Below are 21,643 nucleotides of genomic sequence, written 5' to 3' on the forward strand. Positions count from 1 at the left end.
TTATACTATATTTGAATAACTGGGTCTGATCCCTGGCTCCAGCTCCTGATTCCAGCTTCATGCTGATACAGTGGTGATGGCTCAAGTAATTGGGTTCCTGCCACCCTTGTGAGATCTGTATTGATTTCTTGGCTCTTGGCTTTGACCTGATCAAGCCCTGGCCATTGTGGGCTTCTGGAGGTATGAATTAGTGAATCAGAACTATCTGTGTGTTTGTGTATATGCCAATCAGATGTAAAAGTATATAAGTATTAAATGTCAATCAAAATTTTAGAAATCTTTTAAAAAAGAGAATACTTTTTAAACTTTTATTTAATAAATATAAATTTCCAAAGTACAGCTTATGGATTACAATGGCTTTTTCCCCCCCATAACTTCCCTCCCAATCGCAACTCTCCCTTCTCCCGCTCCTTCTCCCATTCCATTCACATCAACATTCATTTTCAATTTTCTTTATATACAGAAGATCAATTTAGTATAAATTAAGTAAAGATTTCAACAGTTTACACCCATACAGAAACATAAAGTGAAAAATACTGTTTGAGTACTAGTTATAGCATTAAATCACATTGAACAACACATTAAGGACAGAGATCCTACATGAGGAGTAAGTGCACAGTGACTCCTGTTGTTGACTTAATAAATTGACACTCTTGTTTATGGCATCAGTAATCACCCTAGGCTCTTGTCATGAGTTGCCAAGGCTATGGAGGCCTTTTGAGTTCACCGACTCTGATCTTATTTAGACAAGGTCATAGTCAAAGTGGAAGTTCTCTCCTCCCTTCAGAGAAAGGTACCTCCTTCTTTGATGGCCCTGTTCTTTCTGCTGGGATCTCGCAGAGATCTTTCATTTGGGTCTTGTTTTTTTTTTTTGTTGTTGTTGTTTGTTTTTGTTGTTGTTGTTGTTTTTTTTGCCATGGCTTTCCATGCCTAAAATACTCTCATGGGCTTTTTAGCCAGAACCGAATGCCTTAAGGGCTGATTCTGAGGCCAGAGTGCTGTTTAGAACATCTGCCCTTCTATGAGTCTTCTGTGTATCCTGCTTCCCATGTTGGATCATTCTCTCCATTTTTAATTCTATCAGTATCAGCAGACACTAGAAAAAGAAAATACTTAAAGATTTAAAACTTTGCCAAAATGCATCATAAACAGGAATTTCAGCAAAACAACAGAAGCTACAAAACCATTGGGAATTTTAGAACTTCTCAAATAAAAATAGAACTAAATGTTACATCAATCCACCTACTGGATATATATCCAAAGAAGTTTGAATCAATGTCAGAGACAACTGTATTGGCATGTTTATTGCAGTGCTATTCACAATATATGGAAACAAACTATGTGTCCATCAATAGATAAGTAGATAAAGGAATTGTGTTATATATACACACAATGGAATGTGATGCAACCGTAAAAAAGGATAAAATTCTGTCATTTGCAGCAACATGGATGAAATGAGGGGTCTTATTATACTGCTGTGGTGTATTACATCAGTTGCTTTCCAGTTATTAAACCAATTTTTTATTTGTGATAAAAACCATTTGATCATGGTATATAATTTCTTACGTATTTCTGGATTTAATTTGCTGGATTTTCTTGATGGTTTGGGGACTAATAGTCATTATTGGTTTGTAACATTCTTTACTTTTGATATCTTTATCATGTAGTACTGACTGCACAGATTACACTGGGAAACATTCAACTCATTTTTTGGTTGTGAAAAATTGGTATTAATTCTTTAATTTCTTGATAGATGTAATCAGCAAAGCTATCTGGTCCCAGTCTTTCCTTTTTGGGAAGATTTTTGATGACTAATGCACTCTTTTTAGGTTAGAGTTCATCCAATTTTTAAAAAGCAAACACCATGCATGTGCTCATCTGAACACACCATCAGAAAAGGCAAACATAAGCAGTCATGAGTGTCATAAGGAGCAGAGGAAAATGGAGAGGAGACCCAGGGAGGGCTAAGCAGAGCTCAGAACAAAGTCACCTGCCAGCTCTCCACTCTGCTTACCTTTCCACCATGGGTAACAATGGATCTGGCTTCTGTCGGGCACTGTACCCCAGTGACACTTTGCTTTGGAGCTTTCTATCCTCATTTCTTCCCAGCAGGCAACTGTAGGGATACAGTTTCAGTTGAGATCCCCTGTTAATTGTTATTTCTTGGAAAATTCTTTGCACTCATCTTGGTTACCTAGCCTGCATTGTCCCCCTGCAGGCTTTCTTCACTCAACAACCCAGATGTTTTCCACAAGGCCAAATCGCCCAGCCATGCATGCCCATGATAGATTCTCTACTCTCATCACCCTCATGTCATCCAGTCCCCTATGAAAGCTAAGTCACCTCTTTCCTCTTAAGCTTGTCCCTCAGCTTCCATCCCACTTGCTGTCTTGGCATGCTTGTAGGAAATGCTAGGTTTACTGTGCCTGCAAAAGAACCTGAGGATGAACAGTCTAACCACTGTTAGAATTCCTTTGACAAATTGAATTTGTAGAGCTTATTTGAGCAAAACAAAACCAAAATGATTCATTACATTGGGCAACTACCAGTACCAGAGCAGATTCTGAGAATGCCAACCAACAACATGATCCGTCAGCATTTCTAGGAATACAGAAACCAAGCACAGAAAACTTCAGCAGTGACAGTCTAGTTGATCAACTAGTTAATTGGTATATCTTTTTTTTTTCAGATAAGGATTTATTAAGAAAAATTTATCCTTTAAACAAGAGAAATTGGAATTATATAATTTCTTTAACTTTTATTTAATAAATATATATTTCCAAAGTACAACGTTTGGATTGTAGCGGCTTTTTCCCCCTCCATAACCACCCTCCCACCCACAACCATCCCATCTCCCACTCCCTCTCCCATCCCATTCTTCATTAAGATTCATTTTCAATTATCTTTATATACAGAAGATCAACTTGGTATGTACTAAGATTTCAACAGTTTGCACCCACACAAATACACAAAGTATAAAGTACTGTTTGAAGATTGGTTTTTACCGTTAATTCTCATAGTACAACACATTAAGGACAGAGGTCCTACATGGGAGCAAGTGTAAAGTGACTCCCGTTGTTGATTTAACAATTGACACTCTTATTTATGATGTCAGTAATCACCCGAGGCTCTTGTCATGAGCTGCCGAGTCTGTGGAAGCCTCTTGAGTTCACCAACTCTGATCTTATTTAGACAAGGCCATAGTCAAAGTGGAAGTTCTTTCCTCCCTTCAGAAAAAGGTACAACTGGTATATCTTAACTAGTAATTGTTACAACCTAACCAGTTAACTGGCTACATTGCCTTTTGAAACCAAAAGCCCAGTTACCATGATTAAATTTTGTATTGATTTGGTCTTTTGAATCCAGATCAGGTGCTTAGTACAAATCTGTAGCTTCCTACAAATTTCATTCAATAATTCCCCTTCAGATTATGTGTCCACCGAGTGACAGTTTTATCAAAACTTAGGGCACCAGCGCCACTCTCAGTCACCATCAAACTGAGTTTCCAGTCTCAGCTCTTCATCCATTGATTATGGTGAATTTGAGTTCTTGTCACTCCAGCCAAACAGAGACTGTTTAGCATTCAGCAGATACTAAGGACTTCAAGAAAACACAGAGCACGAGAGACTGCTATACCACTATGGGGGGGGGGGCAATTCCAACCATCTGGAACATGTCCCTTAGTTATTGTCCTCATAAACTACACCAACCAAAATCATATTAAAGAATGAGAAAGGGTAGGCATTTATTTATTTAATCAAATAGGCTGTTTTGTTAATTTTCTTGTAATTGAAACTCTACAATACCCCATATACTTACTCATGTGCAACAAGAAGTTCTAGCCACTGCGCAGACTCTTCCCTATATCTAGCAAGTAATCTAGCATTCAATCATGTTAAAATAAGAGGGAAGATAAATATCAAGAAATCTAGTTACTTATCTAGTCCCATCAGGTGAAAAAAGGTAGGCAGAAGGGGGAAAAAATGAGAATCTCATCATAGTCTTGTTTCAGCATCTTGGGGAAAAGCAACCCACATGTTTGATGTTTACTAATAGGGGAGCTTTCCCTAGTCAGCTTTACCGTTAGTCCTCCAACAGGCAGATGGTTCCAGGAGTCCAGAGGGGCCCCTTTTGCTTATAAGATGAAGACCCAAGGTTGAGGCCTGGGGCTCTCCTGCAGTGTAGGTGATAAAAAACACTCAAAACTGCCACCACACCAACACTGCTCCCTCATGTATATCATCCTGTCCACTCCACAAGTTGGAGTACAGATGCTTTAGCAATGGATGCTTGCTTGAAAGGCTCAGGAAAGAGTAGGTGGCAGTGCAGGCCGTCCGTGAGTCCATGCTCAACCTTGGATCTGCCTTCTTTCAAATATCCGTTTCTCCAGCTGAGGTGTATTGCACTGTCCATTAAATGCACTGCCACAGGCAGCCTGCTGTGGGACAGCCTTGAAGAGTTCCTTTGAACTGCCTATGGCAGCAACCTCAGTACCTGTTCTTCCTGATGTTGGGTTAGCAGCCTTAGGAACAATCAGTCTCTTATTAGAGTTCTAGGAATTCATTTGTTTGTCTAAAAATTTTATTGTTTGAAAGGCAGAGCTACAGAAAGACAAAGGGCTTCTATCTGCTGTCACTCCTCAATGGCCACAACAACCAGGTCTGGGCCAAGCCGGAGCCGGGAGTCAGGACCACTGTCCTGTTCTCCTGCATGGGTATCAGGAGTTCAAGCTCTTGGACCATCTTCTGCTGCCTTCCAGGGTGCATTAGCAGAATGCTAGATTGGAAGAGGAGCAAGTGGTACTCAAACTGGCACTCCACTATGGAAGGCCAGCATTGCAAGTGGCAGCTTAACCCACTGCACCACACCAGCTGACCCAGTCCAGTGATATGGCCTCAAAGTTATCAAAAACCTGTACTTGGCTGAGTCTCTCCCCAAGGCTCCTTTTTGATGAAACACATTAGGCGATAATATACAAGTAACCATCTGTGAAATGATGAGACTCAAAAGGGCCATGTTTCAAGACTCGATGAGATTGTATTACGATAGAATTGATGAGGAAATTCTGTTTTCATTGTATGCAACATCTTAAGATAATAACCAGAATTAGGACTGGCAATATTCCCTCAGAATGATCAGCTTTCTGAAACACATAGTAACATATACAATTCCAGGAAGATACAACATCACTTATTGGACTATGCTTTTCATAAAATTTAACATATCCAGTAAGCCTAATTAGTTTAATCTCTCCCTTTCAGAGTCTCCAGATTCTGGAACATCCCAAAGTTAGCTTGAGGTCAAAAGAATTAGAATTTTACTTTGGAAAAATCTGTCAAAAATCAGAGGTTCAAAAAACTCAATCAAAAGATCACAGGTCACAGCAAAATAATGGCTATTCATCTAACCAAAATCACAGTCAAAACACAAATACAGGAAGCCACACAGACACAGGAGAAAAATCCCAGCTCTTTAATAGAAACAACTCAGTTTTCTTACGTAATTAGAAAAACTATTATGTTATCAGACACCTAATAAAGCTCTAGGTCCCATTAAGAGTGGATCAGTTCTCCGAGAAAACTTTCACATAAGTAACCAAATTCTAATTTTGCATATTTATGTTAATATTCAATTATTAGAAAACCTTATAATTCCTGTTTTTAGCCAACTTGATAACAAAATTCCTTTCACAAAATTCACCTTTCACAAACTTTCTACAATCTTCTTATATCCCTTCAGCTATTTCTCTTATATCCTTTCTTTCATTTGGGAACTAATGATTCTTTAGGCCAAAAAACGTTATTTTCCCCTTAAGAAAAAGTAACCCTATAGCTTTACTCATAAAAATTTCTTACTTTCCTTGCATAATGAATTCTTTATAATTTTTCTTGTTATTTACTTATTTATTTGAAAGGCAGTGTCAGAGAAAGAGAGAGAGAGAGAGATCTTCCACCTGCTGTTTCACTCCTCAAATATTCTCCACAGCCAGGTTGGGGCCAGGCAGATGCCAGGAGCCAGAAACTCCATCCTGGTCTCCTACATGGGTGGCAGAGACTCAAGCACTTGAGCCGTCATCTTCCACCTCCCAGACTCAAGCCTAGCACTCCATTATGGGATGCAGGTGTCCTGAGCTGCAGCTTAACTGGCTGCATTTTCTGGTTTTAATGACCATGTATTAGAATTTTACAAATTCTTAATTACCTTAGTCTCTAATGAAAATTTAAAAAGCAAGCAATTTTGAACTGGTTTATATTCACATCAGCATTTTTTCATCTTAATAACACATTTCCTCATAATACAATCCTTTCCATGTCCCAACACCCAAATACACCTAGCTTTGCTCTACTGCATCAAAACCAGATGTTCTGCTAGTACAATTTATTTATTAAATGTTAAACTGTGAGATCAGCACTATATCTGGTACTAAATGGTATGAAAAATATTTGGCACCTAAAGTTCAATCCAAATACTTATCTATTTGCAGATAATAATACAGGCAAGAGTGAAGGCACAAGCACTTGACATAATTAGTTTTCTACACTTCTTGCTTCTCTGTATGTGTGCATCTGTTTCTTCTATGACATCCCATGAGTGAAGGAACATCTACCTTATTTCTCAACAAATCTCTGGCTCTGGTACAGTGTGTTACACAGAGTAGATAGTCATGAATCTATTAAATGAGTGCATGTAACTACTCAGTTGTTCTCTAAATAGTCAAAGCATTCCATATTTTTTAATAAAAGCAGGGAAGAGTTGTTCTCCAGAACTATTTCTAGAAGCCTACTCCACTCAGCAAAGGGAATTTGGTACCTCACTAGTCAGAATCACATTTATCCTGCATTCATACTCTCCTCCAACACGGAGCACGATCAGGATGGTTAAGGAATAAGTTTTAGTCTGTTAATTTACTTGAAAATGACTCAGACATTGCAACAACATCCACCGCTTAATCCAATAGAACACAACTGGGACGCTTCAAGCCACTGCGATTCCTGGAATTACAATGAGTTCATCCACAAACTTCCACCCCATTTATATTCATCTGCTTTACTTGTTTTTAACAATTATGCTTGAATTCCTCATTAAACAAAGCTAGCCATGGAAGAAGTTCAGGAGCTACCATCCAAAATGGATACATGATATTGACTGCTTTCAGCCAAAGGCATCTGAAAAACAAGGTAAAGCTCCGAGTTCCCCTCCATCAAAGACAGAGCCTCCAAAGCCATTCAGCTGATCAAGCCTCCAAGATGAACTCAGAGAAGACATTTCACCACACTCAGACCTTGCTATGAACCGTCATCTCTTCTAAGGGCTTGTTCTTTCTTTAAAAAGCCACTGACTCTGAGGATCTTTTCTTTAATCCCTGACCATTTTGCTCAGATCAGCAAGGGGGTTGAGTCAAGGGATCCTTGCCCGTTTCTTGATTTCATTATTGCCCTAAACAATTGTTCAGCTGTTCATCGTAATCATATTTCAGGCCTAAATAATCACCATTTGCTAAGGAAGAAGAAAATCACCAATAGGACGACACTGAAGACAAAGTGATCAAGGCTGAGTGAGGCTTGTCACACAGACGTGAGCCTTTGCCTTGATTGTAAAAGCTTCAGTGATTTAATCGTCCGTCTCCTCCAGGTGCAGAGAGGGTGAGACACAGATAAGAATTTCCTCCACAGATGTCAATTTGCCTCAAAATAAACTACAAGGGGACTTCAAAAAGTTCAGGAAAACGGGATTTTGGTGCAGTAAAATGTTGAAATCCATGCCTAGTTTTTTCATAATACACATTTTTCATGAACCTTTGCAAACTACCCTCTTAGGTATGGTTTCAAATGTTTTTGCAGCAAAATGGACATTTCAATTCCATTTTTCCACAAGCTTTTTGAGGTGCCCTGTAGGAAGCCCACTAACCTAGTCTGTGGTCTTAACAACAGTTCAAAGCAGGACCTTTTAACCAACAAGGCAGACAAAGCACTGTCCTTACTCCACTGCTATACTTTTATTGTTTTGAGCCTCAGCTTGTAGCCAAAGCATAAAGGTGGCTATAGAAGCAGACTCCATTGATCTTTCAACTTCTATAAGCAACTATTTCGCCTTCATTTAGTCTCTCAAAATCCTCTGGGTGAGCTTTTAAAACACACACTCTGTGTTGTCTATGGGGGTTTTGATTCTTTTCTAATCTCTACAAACAAAATTTTACCCAAATTTCAAAACCCTCATGGGGGCCAATGTAATTCCAAATTATTTTTGGTAAGGTTCACCCATTTCTCTTTAAAAAAATAATAAAGTATGGGTTCTGAAAATTTTTATTCCAGAGGTTGGCTAGAGTTCCAGACCCTGGACCTAGTCCAGTTTCTCAGACACAGGCAACCAGCACAAACTCCAAGAAGGTCATATGTCCTTGCACAGCACAAACTGACCCTGGAAACCACCCACAGTTTACTTGCTCTCTCGTGCTCTTCTCTCTCTCTCAGTCTAAACTAACTCTGGATGGAGTTTCAGAAGGTAGAGCTCTAGGCTCCCTGGATCCCAATGATCCCACGACTTTCCATCTGCTAGCAACATTCCCTACATACCCAACCTAGTTCAGAAATTTTATCTGACAAAGTCAAATACCTAAAGCTCCTCTATAAGTCCCAGGCCTGTTCCTTCTGAAGCCACTTTGCTTTCTGTCTAACTTTGATGAGACTTACCTGAGACTTCCTGGTAGGACCCAGTCCTGTTTCTGTCACAGCTTCCGAACCCAATCTGGAACTAAAATTTGCTCAGACTCAGGCAACTCCAAACACAGATCAACAGAGCGTAGGAATCCCAGAGAGAACTTCCCCATGATTCCCAGGTACAGCACGAGAACAGTGAGCACATGAGGCCCAATGAGAACTGCACGTGGTTACTTAGTGCTTCTGGAGTTGCTGGAACCCTACTTAGCTGGAGGTCTGCTTTAGGTTGTGCAGACTATGCCAAAACTATTGAAAGGAAAATTCCTTAGACAAATTAAATTTAGTTGAGCTTACTTGGATAAAATAAAATAAGATTCGTGAGGCTAGCAGGTTCTGTGGACTTTACTAACCATGAGATCAGACAACATTTTAGAAAACCAGAGCGAGCTGTAGAAAACAACTTAATTGGCTACAGTCTGGTCAATCAAGTAGTCAATTGGTTATAGCCTAACTAGTTTATTGTTTACGGACTAATCAGTTAATTGGCTACAGGGTCCTCTGCAACAGCCAAGGTTGAGATTAAATTCTCTATTGGTTTGGTCTGTCAGCCCAGTGCAGGTGCTCAGTTCAAAACCATGCCCTCCTGTGAAATTTTTACCACCACTAAAGGTTGATCACCCATGCAGGTCATAGCCCCATAGCACTGGGACAAGTGTTCTGATAGAACCACCACACTGGCATCAAACATTTCTTTCCATGTCGTCTCTTTCTAGTTTTCTTTTCCAAACATCAAAGACACTATTTACTGATTCTATTTTCACTTGTTCTGTACAAAGCCTACCATTTAATTTTCATGAGAAGTATATTTTATCTCCGTGTTACATGAGGAGACTCGGTAACTCCCAGGCTTCCATAACTAATAAGACACAGAGCTTCAAATGACTTTCTAAACTTGTGGTCACTATGCCTGAATTTCTCATAGTTTTGCATCATTTTGCTTAGAAAAGAACACCTCCATTTAGAAGAGATAATAGTGTGTGTAGATAAAGTACTGCAGAGTTGCTGGGGAAAGCCCTGCATCAGATCCCTGGGTGCTTTGAGTTAGAGAATCCAAGGTCACAGGACACAGGCTCGGGAACATGTGTCACATCCCATCCATTCTTTCATCCACTCTCTCAATAAAGAGTCGCTGGGCATGTACCAGGTGTTAGGATCTGGCAGTGATGGAGAAACAACGTCCCAGCCCTCATGGAATTCCCATTCCAATGGAGAAACAAGGATTTCAAATATAATATCAAGTAGCAATAAACTCCCTGAAGATAGAGGGAACAATGCTGGTTCACGTGCAATCAGGAAGGGTGTCTAACGGGATTGTATTTGGACAAAAGTCTCTATGAATTAAGGGCATTAGAGGGCTGTGGATATCTTGTGGAGGTGTGTCTCACTTTTAGAAGGAATTCAAAGGCCCAGAGCTGAGAATGTGTTGGGAACTTTAGGACCATCAAACACAGAGAGGGTGCTAGGGGAGTGGAATCCAGGGAAAGTGATGGTGTTGTCTTCAGAGAGGCAAAGGGAAGCATTATGTCAGGGTTTCTGGCCTTCCTTCAACCTTTAGGCATGTCAACTTTTTCAGCCCTTTCTCAGACTTGAATTTCCTTTGAATTGTGAATAATTTTTCTGCTATCTGTAAGCAAACATCTCATCCTCTCCATAGCGTTGGTCCCCCTGCTTCCTTCCCTCAGGGCTTTAATAGTCCCCTGCAGGTTATTCTAAGCTATAAAAATCCCAGACCCTTCTAAGTCACACACACAACAGGATGTCATGTTGCTCCTGAGCTCCACATTGAATGCCTTGCTCTTGGCAAAGAAAAAAGCCCTTTCCTCTCACTATTTGCAAAAGCTTGAGAGCAAAAGGGAGGAGAGCATACTCAACTAAGTCACTTCCAGTCCTTTCCCTTAGGACAGAGAAGTACCTGGTATGGGGATCTGGAGGCATCGTATGCTCACCAAAATGCCCAGGCAGGGAGCAGAGAGGAAAGCAGTTCAAAAGGGGGATTTGGAGATCAGCACTGTGGCATAATTGGTTAAGCTTTCACCACCAACATCCTATTTGGGTCCTGGTTCAAGTCCCAGCTGCTCCACTTCCTATCCAGCTTCCTGCTAACTGCCTGGGAAAGCAGTGGAAGATGGCCCAAGTGCTTGGGCCCCTGAATCCACATGGGAGACCCAGAAGAAGCTCAAGTTAGACTGGCCCAGCTCTGGCATTGTGGCCATCTGGGGAGTGAAACAGTGAATAGAAGACCTCTCTCTCTTCTGTCTTTCCCTCTCTCTGTGACTCTGCCTGTCATAAATAAATTAAGTAAATGTTCAAGAAAAGGGGGCTGGGGAAGCCTTGTATGGAACTTTCCCATGTCGGAGAACCGGCTAGGTATTCATTAGGCCAACAGTGAAAAGAAGTTGTCCTTACATATTTCACTTATCCCATAAACGTGGGTTAAATGCTCATTTTGTACTAAACCCTGGGAATGTGGACATGAAAACTCACCATGTTTTGACCCTACAGCTAGCTCAGAGGACAGACGAGAGCCCAACTGAAAACAAGGCAATGAGGTAAGTAATCTGATAGAAACCAGAAGGCAGTGTTCAGGAATGGGGAGGAACTAACTGATTCTGCCTGGGGGAGGGAATGGGAGGTAGAAGCTCTAAGGAGAGGATGAAGTCACTGGAATTGTATGGGGCTTATTTTTCACTAGGAAGAAAGAGAGAAAAGGACACAACCGCTTCACCTGCCTCTTCCTTTTTGTCATGGAATGTGCGCAATTGTCCTGATAGGAAGAGAAGTGGACTTGACAGTCTCTGTAGAGCAACAACCTGAGTCCCAATTTCTACCTCTTCCACCCCCAGCTACCATATCTTGAACAAATATCTATTCTTATCATTTTTCATCAGCAGTGAACTCAGAAGTCTCTACTATGTCAAAATTGTCTAATTCTTTAGTTTCTCTTTAAGCAAATGTTTTCTTTTTCCCAGCCTGATTCTTTATTCCTGTCATCACATAACTGATTGACTACCACAGAGGGGCTTAGCAAGGACCTGGGCATCCCCAATCTGTTTGCAAAGCTGAGTGTTCCAAGTAGATGTTCGGCAGATGTACAGGGTCTGGAGGTGACTGCTCTAAGACACAGGCTCTCTTTTTATGCTCTCAAATGCTTTGCTTTTATCCATACATTTTAGAACTAGTTTGTCCAGTAAAAAATAAAAACATCCTGTTGGGATTTGGATTAGAATTACATTGATTGTACAGATCAGTTTTGGGAGAAATAACATCTTTACAATATTGAGTCTTCTGGGACTACTGAAATGCTTTTTTAGGTTTCCATTAATGTCTGTCAATAAACTTTAAACATTTTCTTTGTAAAGGTTTCACACATATTTTAGTAGGTTTATTAAGTGTTCTGTATTTTTGTTGCTATTGGAAATGTTATCTCTTACAGATTTTTGTTTAATAGTTTCTAGCTTATAGAAATACAATTGACTTTAATATATGGATCATTGCCTTGCTAAAAACTCTCCTTAATTCAAAAGAAGGTGCCATCAAAGAAGGAGGTACCTTTCCCTGAAAGGAGAAGAGAACTTCCACTTTGACTATGGCCTGGCTGAATAAAGTCTGAGTTTGTGAACTCAAGAGGCTTCCATAGCCTTGGCAGCTCATGACAAGAGCCTCGGGTGGTTACTGACATCATAAATAAGAGTGTCAATTGTTAAATCAACAACAGGAGTTACTGTACACTTGCTCCCTATGTAGGACCTCTGTCCTTAATGTGTGTGTTGTACTATGAGAACTAATGGTAAAACCAAGCTTCAAACAGTACTTTATACTTCGTGTGTCTGTGTGGGTGCAAACTGTTGAAATTTTTACTTAGTATAGAGTTGATCTTCTGTATATAAAGCTAATTGAAAAAGAATCTTAATGAAGAATGGGATGGGAGAGGGAGTAGGAAATGGGATGGTTTGTGGGTGGGAGGGCGGTTATGGGGGAAGAGCTGCTGTAATCCAAAAGTTGTACTCTTTAAATTTCTGTTTATTAAATACAAGTTTTCTATTTAAAAATCTCTCCTTATTCAAAAAATTTTCCTTATTTTGAAATTTTATGTTATCTCCTATGAATAACAATAGCTGTGTTCTTTTTTAGTCTTCATATGCTTCATTTTTTTGTCTACTGAACTAGCTAAGACCTCCAGGACAATATTGAATTATAGAGCAGGGATAGCAGGCATATGGACTTTAAAGAAAATCCTTTTATTTTTGCCCTATTAAATACATGTTTAAGTGTTTTTATGTACACCTTTTATAGAGTGAAGAATGTTCTCTTTTATTCCTAATTTGCTGGGGACTTAACACGAGTACGTATGTTGAATTTTAATGATTCTTTTTTTTAGCTAAAGGAAACATTCCTTTTTGCTTTATTGCCTACAGAAACCTTATATAACTTAAGAAAAAAAACCTCTGAGTTTGAAACATATCTGAGCTGGCCTCTGCTTGCGAGGACTAGCCAGAGGGTCATCCCAGAAAACCAGGCCACTGAGGATTATAAAAAAAAATTTCGTTCATTGATGGAGATAATTAAAACTTTTTGCCTTTCCCCCTTTCAGCAGGTAACTAAGCTAGTTATAACTTCTCTTAAGCAATGTCTAACTCCCAGTACATACTTTCGTGTAAAATTAAAATCACGAGGGCCAGGCATTTGACACAGCAGTTAAGAGGCCACTGGGGATGCCAGTATCCCCAGCCAACATGCCTGTGTTTGAGTCTCATCTCTTGCAATTCCAGCTTCCTGGTAAGGCTCACCCTGGGAGACAACAGGGGATGGTTCATGTCGTTGGGTCCCTGCCACCCACATGGAAGTCCTGAATTGAGTTCAGGCTCCTAAGTTTGACCTGGCTGAGCCCCAACTGTTGCAGGCATTTGGGGAATGAATCAACAGATGGGCTGTCTCTCTCCTTTCTGTCTCCTCTATCTATCTCTCTGCCTTTCGTAAGTTAAATAAATAAAATAATTGAAAACCAATTAAAGCTCTTGTCTTGACAATATACCCAAACCTTGGTCTTTCTTGCCTACTCCATACACACATCCTCCTGGAGTGTGACTGAGTTCCTACCAGGCAATTTCAAGTAATTTTTTAAAACAGTGATTTTATGACTCTGGGCTCCTACACTGACTGTCCAGAGATAGCCCATGAAAACAAAAAAGTGAATGGGTGCCAGATACCAAATCATTGATTTTAATAAGCAAGAGGCTTTGCCAATTCACTGAAGAAAAAAATAAAATTGTTATTTCAGGACTTAGAATAAAAGAAGTGGACCCAAGCATATCATGTAAGTTTTATAAAGTGAACTTTTTGGCCTTGATAAACACTATCCATGGTATGTGAAGCTCATAAAAGTGCTAATGTTTCCTATATGTGAAATGCACATATAGTGTTCTCTGTGTGCAAATGATATGGCTGTTACCCAAACGTGGAGCTTTCTGTGCTGTTAAGCCAAGCCCACCCACTAGCTTGTCCAAAGGCATCTCTGGCAATGATGTCAATCCTTGACACTAGAAATAAACACCACCCACATCTGTTTCCTTTCTCTTCAAGGTGTGCAGTATGTTGAAGAGGTGCTGATGGGTGAGGACTCAGGCACAACAGGGCTTTGTATCCACTGGCTTGAGCAGCTGGCTCCCAAGGATTGGCCTGCACCAACCAACCAAACAAAAAAATGAAACAAGAACACTTTCATGGAATGCTGGACAAGGTCCACTTATTGATTTATAAATGTGAAAGCCCAAAGTACATCAATGACATCCAATAAACTGAAAACATCTATTGTATTTACTGGCATGGCTTACCAGATTTACAAGGAAATTTGGGGGGGATAATTGAAATAGTTTCCATCTCTGATATCTTACAGAGATTAAATGGTTCTGGAGATGCAGTATACTAAATATAGAGTTCAGGGGCCAGCGCTGTAGTGCAGCGGGTTAACACCCTGGCCTAAAGCACCAGTATCCCATATAGGCACTGGTTCTGGTCCCAGCTGCTCCTCTTTCAATCCAGCTCTCTGCTATGGCCTGGGAAAGCTATAGAAGATGGTCCAAGTTCCTGGGCCCCTGCATCTGCGTGGGAGACCCGGAAGAAGCTCCTGGCTCCTGGCTTTGGATCAGCACAGCTCTGGCCGTTGCGGCCATCTGGGGAGTGAACCATCGGATGGAAGACCTCCCTCTATCTCTCTCTCTACCTCTTTCTGTAACTTTTTCAAATAAATAAAATAAATCTTTTTAAAAAAATATGGAGTTCAGGTGACAATCATTGGTTATGGTTATATAATAATATTCTGTTACCACTGAAAAATGACAAAAATCATGATCAAAGATACATATATCCATATCTATAACTTGTGGAGCTGAGTAGACTACAAAAGAATACATACATGCATACACATGTGCAGGCTTGAAAAACCCACCTCCAGACAAGGGCTTAAATGAGCCACATTCTATGCACATTAAGCGCACAAGAAGCCTATAATCTTCAGGCCTACAGGAAGACCAGAGGAAGTTATTGCTTTCAAAATCAAGAAAAAATGAAAAGTCTCATGGCAAGTTGGCATTGAGTGTTAGTCACTGAACTTGAATGAATGGCACATGGATTTTTCTGTGGAAAAGACAGTGATCATGGGCTTTGTACAGTATTGGTCTGAGAGCACCACCACTGGATGGCGATAAAAATCCTTGGATTTCCTTCTATTTTTTTTTTTCTGGACACAGAAACTAGCTCTTGTCTAGTTAAAAAAAATGTCATACTTTTAGGGTTAATTTCTACCAGAACACCTTAACAGCATATGCACATGCCATGTTAGAAGACTTGAGTTTTAGAAGGACAAAAAGGTTAATTATATGTCTTCTAGTCAAAACAGATTTAAAAAAATTAGAATACCACAAAAGTCAGGCAGTTTTGCCACCAGTTAAGATCAATTGTCACTCACTATGTCATGATTGTAACTCATTCTTTCTTCCGTTGGGCCTTTTCTGTAACCAGTCCTGGCTTGGAATACTCCCCTTCTTCTTTCCACCAATCCTGCTCAGTGTAAGTGCTCCTGTAGGTGTCAGTTTACCTGTCACTTACTCAAAGTTGCCTTCTTTGACCCAGTTATTTAGGTTAGGCCTCTTTGTATGTTTTGTCCTTAGTACTCTGTCCCTCTTCTCTCACGTCACTCATCAGACTTTACTGAGATGACTTGTTTAACCCTAACCTTTCACAGGATGCTAATGGTTCTTTACCCTAGAGCATTAATCACTGGTAATGACAAGGTCTGGTCATTTTGTTTTTCATTCTGATACAAATCGAATTTACAGAAAAGTTGCAAGAAGGGTATACGTAACTTCTCTATACTCTGACTCATCAGTAATTTACATTTTGTTCTATTTTTTATTATTCTCTTCCACTCTCCAATACTCCACATCTTTGTGTTCAATTTTTTGTAAGTCATGTGCAGTTAAGTTGTAGATGTTATATGTCTTTACCCCTATTTACTTCTAGTTGTGCTTCCTAACACAAAGGATAATCTCTTAAATGAAAATAGAAAAAACAGGTCAAATATGAGAAGATTGAACAAGGATACAAATGTTACTACCTAACCAAGAGCCCATGTTCAAATGTTATCAGGTATTCCCATAGCATTCTTGTTAAGGATGGGGTTCCGAGGAGGCAGACTCTGGGATGGAAATTAGTGAACAGGAATTATTATAGAGATGGCTCTCTGGATCAATGCTGTGGACAGGAAAGGAAAAGAAAGGATGGGAAGCTGTCAGTATTGAACATGGGAAGAAGGAGTTGGGCATATCACAGCTTCCACAATGATTAGATCTATTTCTTAAACATTCTGGGAGTAGCTGCCCCCCAGATCTTACTGAGCTTTCTCTGAAAGAAATGTGCAAGGTCAGCAGGATAAATTACACCTTAGCCACTGTAGTTGGAGCCACAACTGAAGTTCATCATCTGCTACCCATTCTAGGTTACATCACTTTCAGCCAGGATCTTTGCTGCGTAGATAACTTGCCCATGAGCATGACCCATGACCTCATACCTGAGGTCTCTCATCTCCTTATCTCCACATCCTTCTTGAGCAGGAATGCAGTGTTGGTCAGTTTATCTCAAAATGGGCAAGGGAAAGCTAAGAGGTGCCCAATGGATCAACAGGGTCCCAACCATTTTCTCTTCTATCCCATTATGGAGTTATACCCCCTCTTCTGATGATCCCTCACTGCTAGCTGGCAAGTGAATGGTAGCTTCAGAATCTTCTATGAACATTTGCTTTTTTGAACCACTCCTGCCACCAAGCTAGGTTTCCTGGAAAGCAGACTCTGAGATGGTGACCAGCATACAGGAAATAATACCCCAGGAAGGGAAGGACGTCAGCACTGCGTAGAAGATGGATTAGGATACAGTCTCAAGAGACTCCATCCCACCACAAGCTTGTAAATTTCTATATTTTTTAGAGATTTCCATTAAAACTAAGCATATCAGTCTACCAGGAAGTACAATTTCCTTGGTGCATTAGCTCTGCAATGAATGAAACCTTGGATAAACATCACAGAGATACCCATCTCTGTGAAGGTTTCCTGAATCCTTCCTTTTGTTTCTCAGCAAGAATGCCTTTTATCCTTCTGAATTCAATGGTTACAGCTCAACTGTTTTCCATAAAATATTTTCTATATTTATGAAATAATTTATCATTCGGATATTCCTCAGTATGACTTTTCCTTAAAATACTTCACAAGAAAAGAAATGATTCAGGAATTTAAATAGGGAAATAGAATCTAGCAAATACCGTAAGGTGAGGCATGTCAGAAGCATTTGTACTTTCACCCAAATGCATGCCAATACTGGGTAATTGGTTCTGACACTTGTTTCTTCACATCTCCTACGATATTTTCTACGTGAGTTCCCAGAAAAATGTGCTGACAAAGAAGTGCATTTTAGTTTGTTGGTCTTTGTTTTACAGTTATTTCAAACTTAAAAAAAAAAAAAAAAAACCTGTGGCAGCAAGAACCAGAGACCAGAATGGTTTGTAGCTTATGTTTCCCGATTGTGAAATAAAAGACCTCCAAAGAAACTTCTGAGCACTCATCAGTGAAATCTGTTAGAAATGCAATTTGTTGCAAGGAACTTTACATGTCTGAAAAATAGTTGAATCTTGTCTTCCTGTTGATATTTGAGTTTTAAAAATTTATTTATTTATCTTTTTTATTTGAAAGAGGAAGAGAGAGACAGAGAGTTCCCATCTGCTAGTTCACTCCCTTAGTGCCCACAGCACATAGGAGTAGGCCAGGAAAAAGCCAGGAGCCAGGAGCTCAGTCTGGGTCTCCCACAGAGGTGGCAGGGACTCAAGTATCTGAACCTTTCTAATTTGCTGCCTCCCGTGGTGTGCATTAGCTTGAAGTTGAATTGTAAGCAGAGCTGGGACTTGAACTCAGACCCTCTGGTATGGGGTGTGTGTCCCAAGCTACATCTTAACTGCTATACCAAACTCCCACCATGGATATTTGTCTTTTAAATATTGTGCAAACCACAATGGCTTTACATTATATCTAGTTAGCATCTCAAGTCATACTATGCCAGCCAACTAGGTGTAATTTTGTCATTAGTAATAGTAGATATGAATCCTTATTTCAAATGGTCTTCTTGATAATCTGAAATGTGGAGGGCCTACTTCCTATCAGTCTAATTATGTTATCATTCTTTGTTTTTCACCCTCATAACATGGCTGATAGTATGTTCTCTGGGAATTGTGCTGTGGTGTAGCAGGTAAAGCCGCCACCTGCAGTGCCAGCATCCCATATGGGTGCCAGTTCAATTCCTAGCTGATCCACTTCTGGTCTAGCTCTCTATTTTGGCTTAGGAAATCAGCAGAAGATGGCCCAAGTCCTTGGGCCCCTGCACCACATGGGAGACCTGGAAGAAGCTCTGGGCTCCTGGCTACGGATTGGTGAAGCACCAGACATTGTGGCCATTTGGAGAGTGAACCAGTGGATGGAAGATCTCTCTCTCTGTGTCTGTCTCTCTCCCTCTCTCTGTGTGTAATTCTGACTTCCAAAAAACTAAATAAATCTTTAAAAAAAAAAAAAGAGTTTGTCATAGAATGGCAGATGCCCTAAATAGCACTCTGGCCTCAGAATCAGCCCTTAAGGCATTTGCATCTGGCTAAAAAGCCCATGAGTATTTCTTAGGCATGGAAAGCCAAGACACTGTGAAAAAAAAAATGACCTAAATGAAAGATCTCTGTGAGTGAGAGATCCCAGCAGAAAGAATGGGCCATCAAAGAAGGAGGTACCTTTCTCTGAAGGGAGGAGAGAACTTCCACTTTGATTATGGCCTTATCTAAATAAGATCAGGGTTGGTGAACTCAAGAGGCTTCCATAGCCTTGGCAGCTCATGACAAGAGCCTCGGGTGATTACTGACATCATAAATAAGAGTGTCAATTGTTAAATCAACAATGGGAGTCACTGTACACTTGCTCCCTATGTAGGACCTCTGTCCTTAATGTGTTGTACTATGAGAATTAACGGTAAAAACCAATCTTCAAACAGTACTTTATACTTTGTGTATCTGTGTGGGTGCAAACTGTTGAAATCTTAGTACATACCAAGTTGATCTTCTGTATATAAAGATAATTGAAAATGAATCTTGATGAAGAATGGGATGGGAGAGGGAATGGGAGATGGGATGGTTGTGGGTGGTAAGGAGGTTATGGGGGGAAAAGCTATTATAATCCAAAAGTTGTACTTTGGAAATTTATATTTATTAAATAAAAGTTTTTTTTAAAAAGTTTGTAATCAGAGTAGGAGGGTTTTTTCTACCATTCTTTTTATTTTTATCTTGCTATTAACTTTCTTTTGCCTGTTTTATTTTTTCCCTTCAGAAATCTTTTCAAAGCATTTTGTTGCAATCTGTGTTTTAACTTAGATAAAATTAGGTGATAATATCTAAACATCTCCGGATTGGACACATAATGGGAATGTCTTAAGACTTGCTTAAGCAGGCAATGAAGCCAACCCCGTCATTCTTGCCATACTTTTAAACTGACAGGAGATCTTAAAATCAATGAGGCATGGGAACTGTGTTTACAGCAGTTAGCACACCCTGACTGATAGAACATCAACAAGAAGCATGGAAAGTACAGGCTTCTGTTCAGTCATGTCTCACTCCATTCTCAACTTCTACACTTGATCTTAGCCAAAAGGCCAAGAAGTGATCAATCCATTCTCAACTTCTATGAGTGGCTATGGGTAACTCCATGCAGAATGTTACCTTCCTTCTTTTATTTTTTTTAAGATTTATTTATTTATTTGAAAGTCAGAGTTACACAGAAATAGAAGGAGAGGCAGAGAGAGAGAGAGGTCTTCCATCTCCTGGTTCACTCCCCAATTGGCGGCAATGGCCAGAGCTGTACCGATCCGAAACCAGGAACCAGGAGCTTCTTCCAGGTCTCCCACGCAGATGCGGGGGCCCAAGGACTTGGGCCATCTTCCACTGCTTCCCCAGGCAGTTAGCATGAATCTGGATAGGAAGTGGAGTAGCTGGGATTCGAACCGGCACCCATATGGGATGCTGGCACCGCAGGCGGCAGCTTCACCCGCTATGCCATAGCGCCAGCCTCCCTTCCTTCCTTTTAATTCATATTCTGTACTTTGTCTTTTTACTTTAGCCTATCAAGGTATTTGAGATTGTGATCCTGTTTTCCAATATTGTTACTATCTTTTTCAAATTTGCATTTCCTCTATTTCCTTACTTAAAACATTAATATAAATAGTAAGAAGGGTATCACTTTAAGATAAAAAAAAAAAATAAAAACTACCTTCCTTTTGTTCAAGTTACTGAGCCCCTTGTAGGGTTGACAATGGCAGAATGATTTAGTATGTAGCCTCCCTAGGGTTTCCTGCCCGGGGACTCCTGGATTCAGGACTGGACAATATGAGTCAAACAGCTTTTGGAGAGTTTTGTTCTCAAACTCGCCCTTGCAAGTCAGAGCTAGAGGTCTTCAGAATTCCATCTCCAGGCTCCTAATCATCAGAACCAACCCCCACTGTCTCAGCTCCCCATGACTCCCTCCTAAGAGAGAAATTTATATCAAAAATTGTTCCCAACTGTATCTTTTGCTGATGAGATCAGGTTTCTATTTGTGATTGCTACACTGGAGGAATCTAGGACTTCCTACCTACTTTCCATGGGAAGGTTGGATGAAAAAGAAATTGAATCCAGTCTGGAGTGCAATGAGTTTGAGGTGCCCAGGAACATCCAGATTAGGGGAGTCCATGGGATGGACTGGTCTGGGGTCTAGAGGGCAGTTTGGCTTAGCGCTCTGGAGATTTTAGAGAATGCATCTGAGGACCCCTTTGGCAAGTGCTCTCACAACCTTGGTCTCAAGGCAATCCTGGTCCTTAGTAGACATGGGTGGCTAGACAGAACTTCCAGGCAAGCAGACACTCCTTTCGTGTTTCTCTCTAACGTCACAGTACACAATGATCACATTGTGGGGCCGGTGTTGTGGAAGAGTGAGTTAAGCTGCCACTTGGGATGCCACCATCCCATGTAAGAGTGCTCGTTCAAGTCCCAGCTCTTCTGCTTCCAATCCAGCTTCTTGCTAAGGTGTGTGGAAGGCAGCAGAGAATGGCCCAAGTGCTTGGGCCCCTGCCACTCCTGTGGGAGACTAAGATGGAATTTCTGCTCTTGGCTTTGGCCTGGATCAGATCTGGCTATGGTGGCCATTTTGGGAAGAAACCAGCAGATAGAGGATCTCTCTCTCTCTCTCTCTCTCTCTCTCTCTCTCTCTCTCTCTCTCCTGCTCTGCCTTTAAAATAAATAAGTAAATAAATCCTTAAAAAGAAAGAATCCCATTGCATGCTGTCCTTAGAATTCACCAACACCAAATCTAGAAAATGCATGT

This window comes from Lepus europaeus, chromosome 13, assembly GCF_033115175.1.
Source record: "Lepus europaeus isolate LE1 chromosome 13, mLepTim1.pri, whole genome shotgun sequence".
Taxonomy (NCBI): Eukaryota; Metazoa; Chordata; class Mammalia; order Lagomorpha; family Leporidae; genus Lepus; species Lepus europaeus.